The 14,548-nt window shown below is 43.6% G+C and overlaps 1 protein-coding gene across 3 annotated transcripts in view; it reads right to left on the bottom strand.

Annotated features, from left to right (window-relative positions):
- The window catches only part of syt1a (synaptotagmin Ia), a 61,773-nt gene that overhangs the window by 40,809 nt on the left and 6,416 nt on the right, over positions 1 to 14,548 (bottom strand). The window contains exon 2 of one of the 3 annotated variants that reach the window (XM_086021946.1): positions 5,985 to 6,098. The gene's annotated coding sequence lies outside the window, so the exon portion shown is untranslated. Of the gene's footprint in view, positions 1 to 5,984; positions 6,303 to 14,548 lie in introns of those variants that run through there. The other 2 variants (XM_086021945.1, XM_086021947.1) reach the window with 2 other exon arrangements.

The raw sequence follows: 14,548 nt of genomic DNA, 5'->3' as shown, positions 1-14,548 counted from the left end.
TGATTGATTTTGACAGTCGGCTGCAGTTGACTTGTATCGACAATACTACCATTTAAAAACGTGAAACCAATATTTCAAGGAAAACAAATAAAGAAAATTTATTTGCTGGACCTGCCGTTTTTAAAGTCCAAGTAAATTAGAAGCTGGTGAGTTAAAATTTTGACCTTCCATTTCAGAATTCCAACTAATATCAACGCTTTCATCATTGCTATTGATATCAATAGTTACTCACACAGGTACTGATATCGATCCCGATTTTTTTTTACAATTAAAAAAAAAACATGTTTTAGCATACTTTTTTCGCCATTTACCCCCATTTTTCATGGAAAAACTATATTGCATGTTTATGTCTATTTTTTCAAGAATTTGGGGAAGTTTGAAAAGTATTGATGTCAGTACCGATACTGATGTCAACCCTGATATGGAAATGTGTTGCATAAAGGAATTTTAACACAAAATCTCCAAGTTCGACACTGGTATCATCGATACAATATCCGTATTTTTCACGTATAGCGCAAGATGCTAACATTAGCTCTGCTGGACTGCAAAACGTTAGCATGAAGGTAACAGCGTCAACTTCGTTCAATGCCTTTTATTTCCTGTCAGAAATGAATGTAAATGACTAAGTGACATCTTTGGCAAAGGCGCGCCGGGATTTTGTGTAGGTAGCCGCGGAGAAATGACAACGGGGCATCCTGGCTTGAATCTGTAATTATGCACGGGGGCTCTAATTTTTCACCTGGGGAACATTGTGTTCCCGCGCTCACAAATCAGACCTGCAGGCTATTGCGGAAAAAAAAAAAAACACCATTAAGGTGAAACAAATGCATCCTAGCAGCCAATCTGTGTATAAAACTACAAGACGAGGGCACTACTTTGTCATGTGGGTGAAAAGAGAGTCCGTTAAAAAAAAACAAAAAAAAAACAAAGCAGCAGTTCTGCGTGCGCTCTCTCCCAAGGCACTTTTCCCGACATGATCCTATTTTGAATGCTCCTGTTGGGTAATGAGGTTATTTGTCTTGTGCAAAAGGAGAGCCGGATCTATAGTTGTCACGCTTTTTCCTGGCCGAGAGATGAATGCGCTCAGTCTGGCCTTGGCTCCCTTTAACAAACAAAAATACAAAAAAAAAAAAAAAAAAAAAAAGAAAATCATTCATCTCATGGATAAAAACGTACAAGCTGCCATTTCGCAATACCTGCAACAAGAAAATCCACAGCAGCCACTTGATTAGGTACACCGAGTAAGCCTCGCCCGCACATTTCTGTGAGCGGGGATGAGCGTTTTCACGGCGGGAATCCCATTATCATACAGGGATCACGGTTGTCATGGAAACCAAGGATGGCACACGCATAAGCCGTCTATCTCGCACGTGTACGCGAACGTTGGGAATTAGTGTGAAAATTCAGCGGCGGACGCCAGTGCCGTTCCCATTTGTTTTCTTCTCCGGGTGGTTCGTGTTCCCTGCGTCTGACTTTTCGCAATCCGGCACAATTAAATCGGACTGATTCATAGCAAGGTGAAGTGTTCTCTCGCTATGAGTCACTCAGTACTCGTCGTGCCGGATGTGAAATACGAAAATCAAAGTTACATCAATCCAGCGTAGCGAGCGTCGAATTTTTAAAGTGCAGCAACGTGTCAACCCTGAAAATTAAAATTCGGGTTACACGAATCCCGCCACTTTTGTCCTCTATCGCGCGAAAGCTCAAAGACGTTTGTTAAAGAGGATCAATGTCGCGTTCGATATGGTTAAATAAAAAAAAAAAAATTTAAAAAATCACCTGACAAGGAGAGCGTCCTCCCTCTCAGGTCAGCCCGCAGGCGATGACGCAATAACATCCAAACACACAACCACAAAAAGGTTTAGCGAAGCACCTGAGGTCAGACGCCATCAAAAAAGTAAAACGTATTATTTTATATTTTTGGCGCAAACACTGCCCTTTGTGTGTTTGTGCGCGTGGTCGTAATTGTTAAACGGATTCAATTATCTGGCAACCTGCTGGACCCTCCAAAAGGAAATTGTGCAGGCTGAAGCTCTTTTCTGCACGGAGTAGATAATTGCTTTCTGAGCAATGTTGCGTCCAAGAAAGCGGCTTTTATAATTAGCGTCCTCTTAAGGAGGCAAAATTGAGGGAGAAAATGAACAATGTGGATGCTTGAGTTCTTCCATCATTCCAACGAAAGACACACGCGGGACGCCGCTGTTGCTCTCTTGCTTTGTTTTACACCAAACGCGCTCATTTGCTGATTACAAAACAACACTCCATGCGCTACTAATTTCCTTTTGGAGCAACTTTTCAAATTAAAATGCGTTGAATCAACTGCACAGCTCATAAAAAAAAAAAAACACACATACACATCAGAAACCACTAGGGGGCAGTAGCGCAGACAAAAACTCAACTGTGCAGGTTGCGCTAACTAACATTACTTGGGATTTTTTTTTTTTTTTTTTTTTTAAAGTTTTTTTTTTTTTTTTTATGTTATTGCGCTGTATCTCGTTCCGGATGCAAAACACAAAAAATTAAGTGAAATAAATCCAGCCCGATTGAGACAGAAGTCATTTCGAGTGAGGTGAAGCGGGAAAAGTCACTCTATACTTGTTACGCTGGATGCGCAAAACATCAATAAATCAAAGTTACATGGATCGGGTACAACAAGTGATTGATAGTGAGATGACGTGCGCACCACACACACAGACACACACGCACGCGGGCGCACAAACGCGCACACACAGAAGGGTGCCCCGAAACAGTCCATTAGTGTAGTGTATTAAGTGAATGTCAGACTCCTGCCGCCGTAATCCGTCTGTGCGCTCGCCGCAATCTCTCCCAGGTGCATCCTGGGTAATTCGTTTCTATGAAGGAAGAAAAGGGTGGGGGTTGCTGAAGGGGGGTTGGGGGTACGTCAGCAGATGTTGTTACGGAAGCCATGACAGGACGTTAATTTTACAGCACACAGATGCCAATTGTCATGCGTTCACCTGGAAAATTTTATTCCGTTCTCACGGCGTCAAGCAAAACACCATAGACAGGCAAACGGATATCAACTGTGGCGCGGTGTTATAATATGTAGAAAAAGATATAACATTACTCACAGGCATCTATTCTTTATCTTCTGCAACGAACGACAAACGGCAGCTTATCGAGCAATTCTGACCGTCTCCTTCATGTATGTTAGTATATTTGTATTATAGTGACCGTCATGATGGTATGTTTTAACGAAATACAATATCATAGAGTGCTATTTTCTGAAAAAAGAAAAAAAAAAATGAATCCAGCACATGGATTTCATCGGTGGCGTTTTTTATGTTGATGAACAGCGCAGAGAGCGTTTGGAATCTCAATGTCAATGTGAAAGGCGCACTCCTGAACCTTTCGCCCGGAACGTTCCGATTGCGTTCCGCTCCCAAATTGCAGTCACGACTGGGCGGCGAGGCGAGGTGAGGACGGCGGAATATTATGCACACGGCGTTCCACAGAGAAAGCGCAAAGCCGGCGCGGGACGCATCTGTAATGGGATCTGTTCCCGGGCGGATAAAGGCCCTCGTCCGAGATGGACGATTAGCCTCCATTTGGAGTTTTGGAGAGACAGCGCAAGAAAAAAAAAAAAAAAAAAAAAAAAAGAAAAGAAAGATAACCTGTCACGCTCCAGCTTCCTCTCTCAGATAGCCCTTTGGCATGATGATTCTTTTAATTTCTGCTATCCTGCAGACGGTGTGAGTACCTGATGGAGGCGCAGTTAGCCCCCAAAACTACAAAACCGTTTTTAATGAGACAAATAGCACTAGAATTTTGTACTTCATTGTGCCGCTCCTTTTGCTGTGCGCACCTTGCCCAACAGTGGGCAACATACTACAAACATGCAGTCGAGATATACGCGGGGGCGTTCAAAACGCCTCATTAAGCCACAGTAGTAATAGTTGTTCTTCGCAGGGGATAAAGAAAATATGTATTGTTATATTAGCAGTCTACTTGTTTTGCTCCACAGTTTGTGTACAATTGCTGAAAGGTTTACATAAGTGAGAGAAAATTTGCTAGCCTTCTATGGCATTTTGCATTTGTTAGCACTAAGATGAACGGACTTTGCTAACGCAAAATTAAGCTAACCAGTGGCTGGCGGTGTACTGGTGTACTAGTTGGCTGTTGTAAACATGTGACATCGAGATTCACCCAAGTTGTGCATCAGCCGCTCCAGTCAACGCTTTCCTTGCACTTCCAACGGCTGACCAGTGGGCGGCAGCGCCCTGGGTGACAGGCTGGCATCCGCTGCACAAATCTGACAACCCGATTGACGCTCCATTAACTCAAAGGCAATTCAGCCGTGTTTGTGGACGGTCGGCCGCGTTGTGAACACATCTTACAACACTTCAGTCTCGCGCCCGTTCAATTATGCTAATGGCTACATAGACTACAAATGACCCGGGCGGGTTATTAGTCGCCTCAATTAGGAGACATGTGCGGGGGGGAGTGGGGGGACGGGTGGATGGTGGTTGGCTGTCCGGTGGTGATAAGTGAGGCCGGGGGGCAAGATGTCATGCTGAAAGCATGTTTGCATATTTGTGTGTGTATAAACACCGGAGAGGGTCTCCGGGGGTCTCAGGGGCCACGCTTGCTTTCATCACCAAAAGACCGACGGGAATAAATGAATCTGCTCGCTCGCCTACTGGGATCCATTACTCGGGACGATTCATTAGGTACACCGGCCATTCGCAACAAACAGAAACTTTCTTTACCAAAGCGGCTATTTTGTCACGTGTTTTTTTTTTTAATGCAGATTTTATGAATGAATATGTTGCTCAATCAGACAAGCAATCTTATGTAAATGCTGTAAAAAAAAGAAAAAAAAAGAAAAAAAAAAAGGAACTCGGAGTCTAACTAAGCAGTGTGATGGCACGACAACTAAATAAGGACACGCTGGTGTTCTTTAAGCAGCCTGATTGTGATCGTGTGTGTGTGACTCATGCCTATAGTAAATATTCAAATATGGCAACGTTATGTAATCGCCACACAAGAGGACTCCTGCATAAAGGCGCTCGTGCACTGTCCGGGGTCCTGAGACGCTAAACAGGAAGCGCATCCACGCTCACATGCAGTTGTGGGAACGAGCGGACGGTTGAGCCCCGCCCCGCCCCTTGAGAAGCCAGCCAATCAGAGTGAAAGGAGGAGCTGGCGCTCCGGGCCGGAAGGTGCATATACTGAATTTGATTAGAATGAATTAAAAAATATATACATTTGAGGCAAAACTGATCAATTATATTACTAAATGTCAAGTATAGTAGAAACAGTCTACATACAAACAATGTTCAAATTAAAAAAATAAATAAATATATATATATATATTAATTTCACAAAAATCCTTAATTGCGACAGCCTTTTTCATAGACAAATGCCTCCCAAGGTTGTGTCAAGGTCAGAGACCTGAGTGAGGAATTTGCAAGGAATTTCTGAGTGAGGCTCCTTCCCACGACTGTATTCGAGTTAAAAATGTACCTTTTTTTTCCCCCCAGCATCGGAATCAACTTTTTCATCAGAAGAATTGAGGATTTGGGGGAATGAGATGAAAAGAGTACGAATCCCGTGACCGCGGGGGTGGGGCCAAATTGCGTGGCGCCCGGCTTGCTATGATAAACTGCGATGTCTCCGCCAGTCAAATTACTCCATTTTCATCTCTATGAAATCTGATAAAAACGAACCGATTCGACCATTTGTGTGGGCACGGATCGGCGTCAACATCCGGCGGCGGGCAAACAGCAAAAAGTGAGCGTGTGAAAGTGCTCTCCAGTTTACCACACACACCCAAAAAGCTCATTTGGGGATTTTCTCCTTTCAAGTAATCCCGTCATTCCCAATCTGACACCTGTCACCGCACTCGCTTGCTTACTCGTTCGCGTGCGTGTGTGCGTGCTTCCCGCCGCCTCCTGCTTACCATTTGCAACAATCACGACCTTGCGTGTGCGCGCGCGCGCACGCGTCACATAGCGTCCTACCTGGCAGCAGTCTCGTCTTCCCGGGAGCGCTGGCTGGCTGGCTGGCGCTCTTGTTCCCAATCCCAGGAAGCTCAGGGTGTTGCGTGGTGGTGGGTGTCAAGTTGCGAAGCGCCGCTGAATGCAAATGAAAGCAAAATCAAAGCAATGAAAAGCACTCAGAAAGCCACGACGACGGCGCTCCCGACGGCACACTTGAGCATCCGGCCAGCGAGCGGCTGCCTCGTCTTCCCCTCTCTCTCTCTCTCTCTCTCTCTCTCTCTTTCCGTCCGTGACACTCTCTCCTCTCTTCCCGCCCACCTACTCAAGCCCCCCGCACACGCTTACACACACAGGCTCTCTTCCTCGACTGTCAGACAAAATGCACATATCCCCCACTGCATCTTCGCGATGGCTATTTTCTGACATTTTCTCCCACCCACTCGCACCCTCTGCACTGTGAAAACAACAATCACTGGGTGTGTGTGTGTGTGTGTGTGCGCGTGTGTGTGGATATGACGCCGTGTAGACCCCCACCACTCCTAAACGCATCCATATCTCACAGAAACCTCGTCAAGGGCATTCCCAGAGAGGATAGAGGCGTCCCCGCAAAGCAGCCATGACCATATATGGCTTTAATGATGAGGACGCTGCAGGTGATAATTACGTCCGCTTTAAATGCAATCATGAGTTAATTGTCGAATTAATACAGCTTTAAAACACTACGTTATATAAGTACGGGGGATAGAAAAAGTCTCCACACCCCTGTTCTAATGCCAGGCTTTTGTCATATGAAACAGATGCAGGGCTGCGCGGTTAAAACGATAATCACAATTATTTTTAAGCAATATTGCAATCAAGATTATTGTTGTTACAGCACTACTATTCAACAGAAAATATGTCAACTATATATACAGTATATGTATAGATATACATATATGGAAATACATAAATATACATATAAAGACATATACACATAAGGGCTGTCCCAAATGATTCTTTTTCTCCCGATTAATCTATCGACATTGTTTTCCGATTAGTTGATTAGTCTAACAATTTTTTTCAACTAATCCAGCAATTTTTGGGTTGACGATTAGGAATTTACAAAACCACATACACATACATACAGTATATACATATACATACATATATACATACATAAACTGATACATATATACATTTATATACATATACATAAGAAAGTGTGTGTATCACTATCGTGAAAAAAGGATGAAGCAGTTTACGGAGTGAATGGCAAACGCAATGTAAAAAAGCCACTGACGAACCGGAGTCATGTGGGGAGTCAGCATCGCTGGCGTCGCGTTTCTTAGTTCTATATCTGTAAATAAATGTAGTTTTTCAATAACATTCCAGGAATAAAGACCCAACATTTAGAGTCAGTTTAAAAAGATTGAATTTGAAAAATTATTTGCATATTGTCATCTCTGAATGAGAATAACATGGTTTCACTTAAAGAGAACAAGTTCTAATTGTGTGTCTCCGACTATTATTATCTGTGTCGTCGGGCAGATTATCATCACAGAAAATGGCAGCCGCGTCCGTCGTGGATAATAGAATGTGTCAGGTAGATGCGAGTGCGATACGGTGGACAGAAAAAAAAAAAGAAAGTGTTTTGGGGGGAGGCTGAGGGTTGGCATACGTGCGGCCGCGTGTCAGGGTAAATAAAGCTCAGCAGCGAGGGACGCAAAACACTGCCGAGTGACATCGGGGAGACGAAACAAACATAACGTTCGCAGTGCAACTGTTGTGCGACATTCGCCACTAATTGCAACAGGATCCAATTGCTGCCTAAACAACAACGTCGTCTCAGTGAAGCTAAGATATAGCCGGCGTGGAATGCATTCACTATATTTTTTTTCAAGAATAAAGATTCAATATAAAAAAAGAAAAAAAAAGAAAGACTTCATTTTTCAAGAATCTCTCCTAATACCTAATTATTAATTAAGATTTTGGGGCAGACTAAAGTCACATTGTTCTGAGAAAAAAGTCGGGACAGCTTGTTAAGTGCCATTTTGTTGTTTGTCCGCTCGATTGTGTGCAGGATTGTGTTGCACTTATTGAACGATTGCAAAATGGCAGCGTGATTATCCATAATGACTCTGTGACTTCTTGCACGAATGTCTCCTTTCAGAAGCCTGGCCGGCGTCACATCTTCTCCATCGGCGGACGGGCGGCCGACGCCTCCACCGCGCTGACATTTACAGCTTTTTGTTAGACCGCCAGCGTGTGCCATTTTCCTTCAGCTTTTATTCTCCAAAGTCTTTCTAGTGAAGATGACACGTTTCCTTTCAGAAAGATTCAAATGCGCTCCCACAAGTGTCTTATAGTACGCTGTATTTATGCTTGTTGCGAAGCTACCAGCTAATGTCATGTTGCAATAATACCGAACATGTATACAGTATCATGCTGTTATGTAATTGGCTAGTAAAGACGTTGAAATGAAGATTCTGAGACGAGACAACAACCTTTCAATGTCTCCGGTGTCAGATATTAGCACTGTGTGGAGAGTACACCCGTTTTCAATAAATAACCAAAGCTATCAGGTTAATGTTAGCTTAATTTATCAATGACTAACCAAGCTAACTCTGCTCAGAAATTGAAGTTAGTTAGCCAACTTCTACTCAGCTTTTTACAAAATAATTGAATCCACAAGGCTAAATTTACAATACGACTGAAGCTAAATTTGACCAGAAACTGAAGCTACTTTGCTAATTTTAACTTAACCAACAAAGTTACCGGGCTAAATGTGTGAACAGAAATTGAAGACACTTGAAAAGGTGACTCAAACGTGCTATTTGACTGAAGCTATGAAGGCTGATGTTACATCGCTAACTTAAGCTACTTGGCTAACTCGGACAGCAAATGATTTGACTTGACTATCTTTACAATATGGCTGAAGCTATGAAGCCAACTTAAGTTTACTATTACGACTGAAGCTAGTTGACCAAACTGAAGCGACGAGGCTAACTTTGCTCAAAAACTGAAGCTACGTGGCTAACGTATACGTTAAGATATTTGATGACGGAAGCCACCAGGCTAAAGTTGTTCACAAAGACGTGTTGAAAATTAAAAATGAAGCTCTTTGGCAGACTTTGCTCAGAAACGAAAGCTCGACTTGCTCGCTGACATTTCTGGAAATGATTCGCTTTGGATCTCAACACTGCCCTCGACGGTATTTGGTCCTTTTACGCAAGCTTCCAAGAGACGGGACAGAAATAGGCGTGAAATGATTGACGGAAATATATTCTCCATTTGTTCTTTGAATTGCCGCCTCCCCCGCTTTCCACCCTCGCTGACAGGAAGCCGCCGCCAATGGCTGACAGGCTCGCCGCTGGATAAGTGGCTGTTGAAATATGGAAGTATTCAGAGCGTCTTTTCAGTGGGCACAGGTGCGCCTTTTCAGCCAACACCCGCCGCCAGCATTCACACAGCAACACACACGGCAACACCTGCTCGGGTCAGCAACACTTGCCAGCGCCGATGATATCCTGCAGATGTTTGACTCGCGTCGCAAGCCAAAAAGTTTCCATTTTAAGATGGAAAGCGAGCGCTTAGCCAATCCTTGCAACGTCCGCAACGGTAGCGAGGCGAGCGGCGACGCCTCGGGCAGCCGAGTCTGTTCCCGGAGACTCGAGAGGTGGGGATTAGGTTGGATTTGGGAAGCCAAGTAATTACAAGTACCCCCGTGGTGGTTGCCGTAATTTAATTACCTCGGCGACCTTCGTCACTGCCCGGCAACAAAATACAGCCAAGGTGGCGAGAGACTACAATGCCTGCTTGACGTGGGGGCATTACATTTATTGAATGTTTATTATTTCTTAAAATTATGACCGACATTTCAAATCCAATTTTCCAATACAGTAAAGCCCAACTTTTAGCGATACACCCAAAAAATGTTTGTCATTTTCCTTTATGGATAGTGTAAACTGTACTTACACACTAAACTGTGATTCCAAGACACACCTGATGTTATCCTTCAAAATAAAAGGCTTATAGATGATTTCATTCTGGAAAAAAAAAAAAATGCACCGGAAGTGTGCTCATACCTGGGACTGACCATAACTTCTAACAGCCAAGGCTAAATGTTGCTCTTCCCCGACATATGTAGATGGATCGCTTCAACAATACTTCCTTGACACCAATGATTACTTTCATATTAACCAGAGCTATGGCGCCATTTTGTGGCATGTTAGGAAGTTACAGAACGAGCGTAAAAGTATGTGAGTAGGGCGAGTTTTTCAGTTGAGTTTAGGCTCTACGGCAAAAAAAAAAATAAAATACTAAAAGGGGTTCAACTTAGGCCGTGCAATTAATCGAAATTCAATTACAATTATGATACACTCCACGATGACAAAATTGGTATAATCGTAAAAAACGATTATTAATATGCATTTATATACAACGAACTGTTGGTTTGCACAATCATACTTTTATACATTTGCACCTTTTTTTATTTTATAACTAATTTGATAAATTGTTTGGTCCAAAATGAGTTTACATAGTGTTTCAAAAAATGTATTTGTCTTTATTTTTTTTTACGTTTCAACATTTTCGTGTTGTACCAAAAAGAAAATCAATTTCAAATTCAAATTTCAATTCATATTTTTTTCATAACCGAGCAGCCTTAGTTCAACGAAATATCAATTAACGCCATCTCTTTCGAGACATCGTTGATTCAATTGGATCAAATATCGAAATGACACAATTTGGACGTTTTCCCCGTGCGCCACAAATTACATTCGAAAAAAAAAACAAGAACAACATGTCTTCAATGTTGTTGTTTTTATACCACAGGTGTATTGTGGGGGCTGAGGTCCACCTTAGCTGCAGATACTCGGCGGCATCACTGCTGGAGCGAGCAAATGTTGTTGGGATCCCCGCTGTGTGTGTGTAGGAGCTAAATAACACGGCAGCACAATTGCTCATTACGCAGAATTGACTGCGTGGCGCAACGGAGCGTGTGTTGCGGAGCGGTCGGCGGTGGGCGGCGGGGGGGTCCGATGATGGATGCACTCATTGAACATCAGGTGTGGAAAGCGCAGACACCCCTTGGCTTCAGATTTTTGTTCCCTCCCAATGTCCTTTTCATTTGTAGACGAAGAAAATGGGCGAAAAGGCTTCAATGATGCTTTGAGCTTTCTTCCCTACGGAGTTTGAATGTGAAAAAGATGACGCATGATACGCATCTCCATACGTGGGATGCGAGAGGATTCAGGAACGATTCAACTTTAAAGTTCGAATCGGTGGATTACGATTCGTTACGATATGGTACGGATCAGTTTGAGAGGAAGATCCTTGTTGTCATTTTATAATATGAATGAGCTCGTCAGTAGTTGACTGTAAATGCGTACATTTCTTTCAAAGACGGATCCCTCCAATAGAAGACGATTCGATACGTATCTCGATATTGTTTGAAGTGGAACAATTCAATTTGGTCCGATTCACTCACACCTTTAAAATCAAAACCGATTTTCCGATTCAAATTGTTTTGTTACACTACGAATCTTAATACACGACACCTGTGAAGGGGATGGATTTTCTCAGCAAAGGAGAAGGGACCACTAACATAAAATTAGACATTTTATAGTTTGTGTACAGTGAAAAAGTCTTGAGTTCATATCATGAAAAATGGGAGGCGCTGGCTAAATATTTGAGCTTTCTATTGTTCGGATTAGTAGCGTCATTTTTATTTAATTTTTTTTTAAGCAAACCAAAAAATACCTTTGGCGGTACGTTTGGCTATAAAACTACTAACAATTTTTTCCTGGTTTTCATGCCTACTGTCGAGTCAATCAGTTTCTGTCTCCGGAAGTGGCGCCTCATTGTTTTTTTTTTCAAACAAACAAAATGGTCTGAAATGGTCTTAAGCGGACAAAAAGACAGACATCAATGTCGCGGACATCCGTTGCAGGACACCGCAGATGGCACCTGGTGGCTTTGATGCTATCAGCTTGGCAGAATCAAGGCGGCCTCACACGCCCTTAATTACAACAAGAGAGAGAGGGAAAGCGTCACCGGCGGCAACGAGGGGAGTGGTTGGACCTTACATCATCCCTCTGAGGTCACCTTGACAGGGGCCTCCTTTATGTCCACAACACGCATGTGGCAGAGACACCCCGAAACTAACTGTTGTGTTACAATCGTCACCGAATCACAAAAAAAAGAATAACGAAAACGGTTCCCAAGCCACCAGCAGCGCCTGAATCGACACGGCCGGAGCAAATTGGGGGGGAAAGGAAGTCGGCGCGCACGCCTTCGCCATTCACCTTCTCCCGCTTTGGCCTCTGTGCCACTTTGGATCCATCAGGTCCAATAAGGAAGGAGAAATTGGACTTCTCTCTGCGGGTCCCCGCTCCCGCCGGGCACAAGCCAAATAGGCTTTAACGAGGCCCACATCACACGCCGCGCCTCGGGAAAGCGGCGCTGAACTCTGCCTGAACTGACACTGCCGCCGAGATTCAGACCTTCCACGTACGGGTGGGGAAGGGAAAAGGAAGGATCACGGGGAAAATTCAGGTGGAATCAAGCCACAGCAGATGACGAGGCGTTTGTGTCGGAAGCGATTGTCGCGAAACAAAATCAAAAGTTTGATGGGTTAAAATGTGATCAATTGCAATTAATGAACAAAACAATTTTTCTTCTCGTTTTCTCTCTGTCAATTCCGAATCCCAAACCCAACCTAAAAAAGTCCAAAAGTGGAATGCCCGTCTGACTTTGCACGTGGCGCCATTATCAAAATGCGCCGCTAAATATGCGCGCGGGAGAAGATTTGCCTTTCAGCAGCCATCTGCAGCTCTTCTCCCGCTTTCCCTCCGTTCCTGCTGCCTTTTCGCATTTTCTCCTCCGAGCCGTCTGCTCATCACCCCGTGCCACTTTCCGCAAGAAAGAAAACAACATCAACAACAAGGGCAGCGGGGGTCAGGCGACGCCGACCCTCTCGACCATTGCCGCCGAGCGCTAAATGCCGGTCCCGGTGCACAATTCCAGATACGGCGGCGCAAGCGTCTTCACGCTCCGCGAGCTTTGCTTATGTAACGACACGGAGAAGAGGCAATCTTTGGATCGAGAGGAGGGGGTGACGGGGGGCTACACTCCACAGGAGAGATATTACCGCGGTAATCTAGACGGAAATGGGGGTGCGCGGCGGAGCGGGCCGACCTTCAAGAATTTAACCTCGGCCTGGGCGAGGGGAGTTTATTTGTCAGGATGATTTTCTGTCTTTTTTTTTTTTTTTGAATGGTTTTTGTCGTTGTTTCCGTGGTTCAAACCGCATCGCAGCTGACGAGCTAATTCACAAACTGAACTTTGGTTCCCCCCAGTCTTTCTGACATACCTGTTGTAAATTCCTCATTAGTGCTTCGTTTATACAGGCATTGGTTTACTGTTTAACTTGTGTGTTTTACACCAGACATGTTTTCGGGCAGCCAATGGGTCCTTTCTTAACGTTGATTTATGTCAGGCATATTGTTGGACAGCTAAGAAGTCCTAACGAGAGACGTTTGGAGTCTGTTAGCCGTTACCGGCTAGCGGCAGATGCGCGCCGTCTTCGTGTTCGTGTACGAGCGGAATGGATTGGAGTGCTTCTGAAGCCATGTTGTTCCCTATCACTGTGTCCGGTCACGCTCTTTGATTCGAGTGACTGGATGAGGCGCTTCGGTGAATCCCCCCAAATTCACATACAGTCCTAACCTCACAGTAACCTTCTTGTAATTCTACAGGTGTGAATGTAAGCTAAATGTTACCATCGTAGCTCAGTGGAAATGATGTGTACTAAGCGTACAATTTTATTATTTTGATTTATATGGACACATTTATCAGCTTTACGCGACGGAGGCAACTTGGCTTGCGGGTGGTGGAGGGGGGGGCGTCGTGTAATGTACCGTAAGCATAACGTTCAGCCTGTCTCTATTCTATTTTTATTTTAAATTGTTCGTTATTTAAATTTTAAATGACATGTCTGTTCTTGGTGTTGGATTTTAACAAATACATTTCCTTAAAAAATGTGACTTATATTCCAGTGCGATATATGGTTTTTTTCTACTTTATTATGCATTTTATGACTGGTCGACTTGTACTCCGGAGCAACTTATAGTCCGGAAAATACGGTACTCAAAGATGAATTGTCAACAGCCAATTTGAATCAGAGATAGCTTTGTGTCCCTAAATGTATTTTTGACGCAGATTCAAAATTGTCCTTTTTTTCAGACACTTCAGGTTTTTGAGCTAGTTTCATTTTTTTGTTTTGAAATTTGCCCCCATTGAAACTGCTGACACTGACAACATGGCTACGGACAGGCAGGAGCTCGTTTACAAAAGCATAATCAGTGTTGACAACGTTGGTTGCTAGCTTTAGCTTTCACTACCCTTCTAGCGACTATTTTTTCCAAAAAACGTCAAGCAACTTTAATCGCCATTAAGAAATAGAGAATATGAACAGAATCAGTTTAATGTTTTTCTCCTGTAAGTCCTATGAGTCGCCAAAAAAAAAGATTCATCGACATATAAACTTTTGAACCAAGGTATGTGCTTGCAGGCTGCAAACATTTTCCCCTAGGTTGCTTTTCTTC

Source organism: Filicampus tigris, chromosome 22 (assembly GCF_054856515.1).
Source record: "Filicampus tigris isolate MCC_2025a chromosome 22, RoL_Ftig_1.0, whole genome shotgun sequence".
Taxonomy (NCBI): domain Eukaryota; kingdom Metazoa; phylum Chordata; class Actinopteri; order Syngnathiformes; family Syngnathidae; genus Filicampus; species Filicampus tigris.
This window is presented reverse-complemented; position numbering and strand designations above follow the sequence as displayed.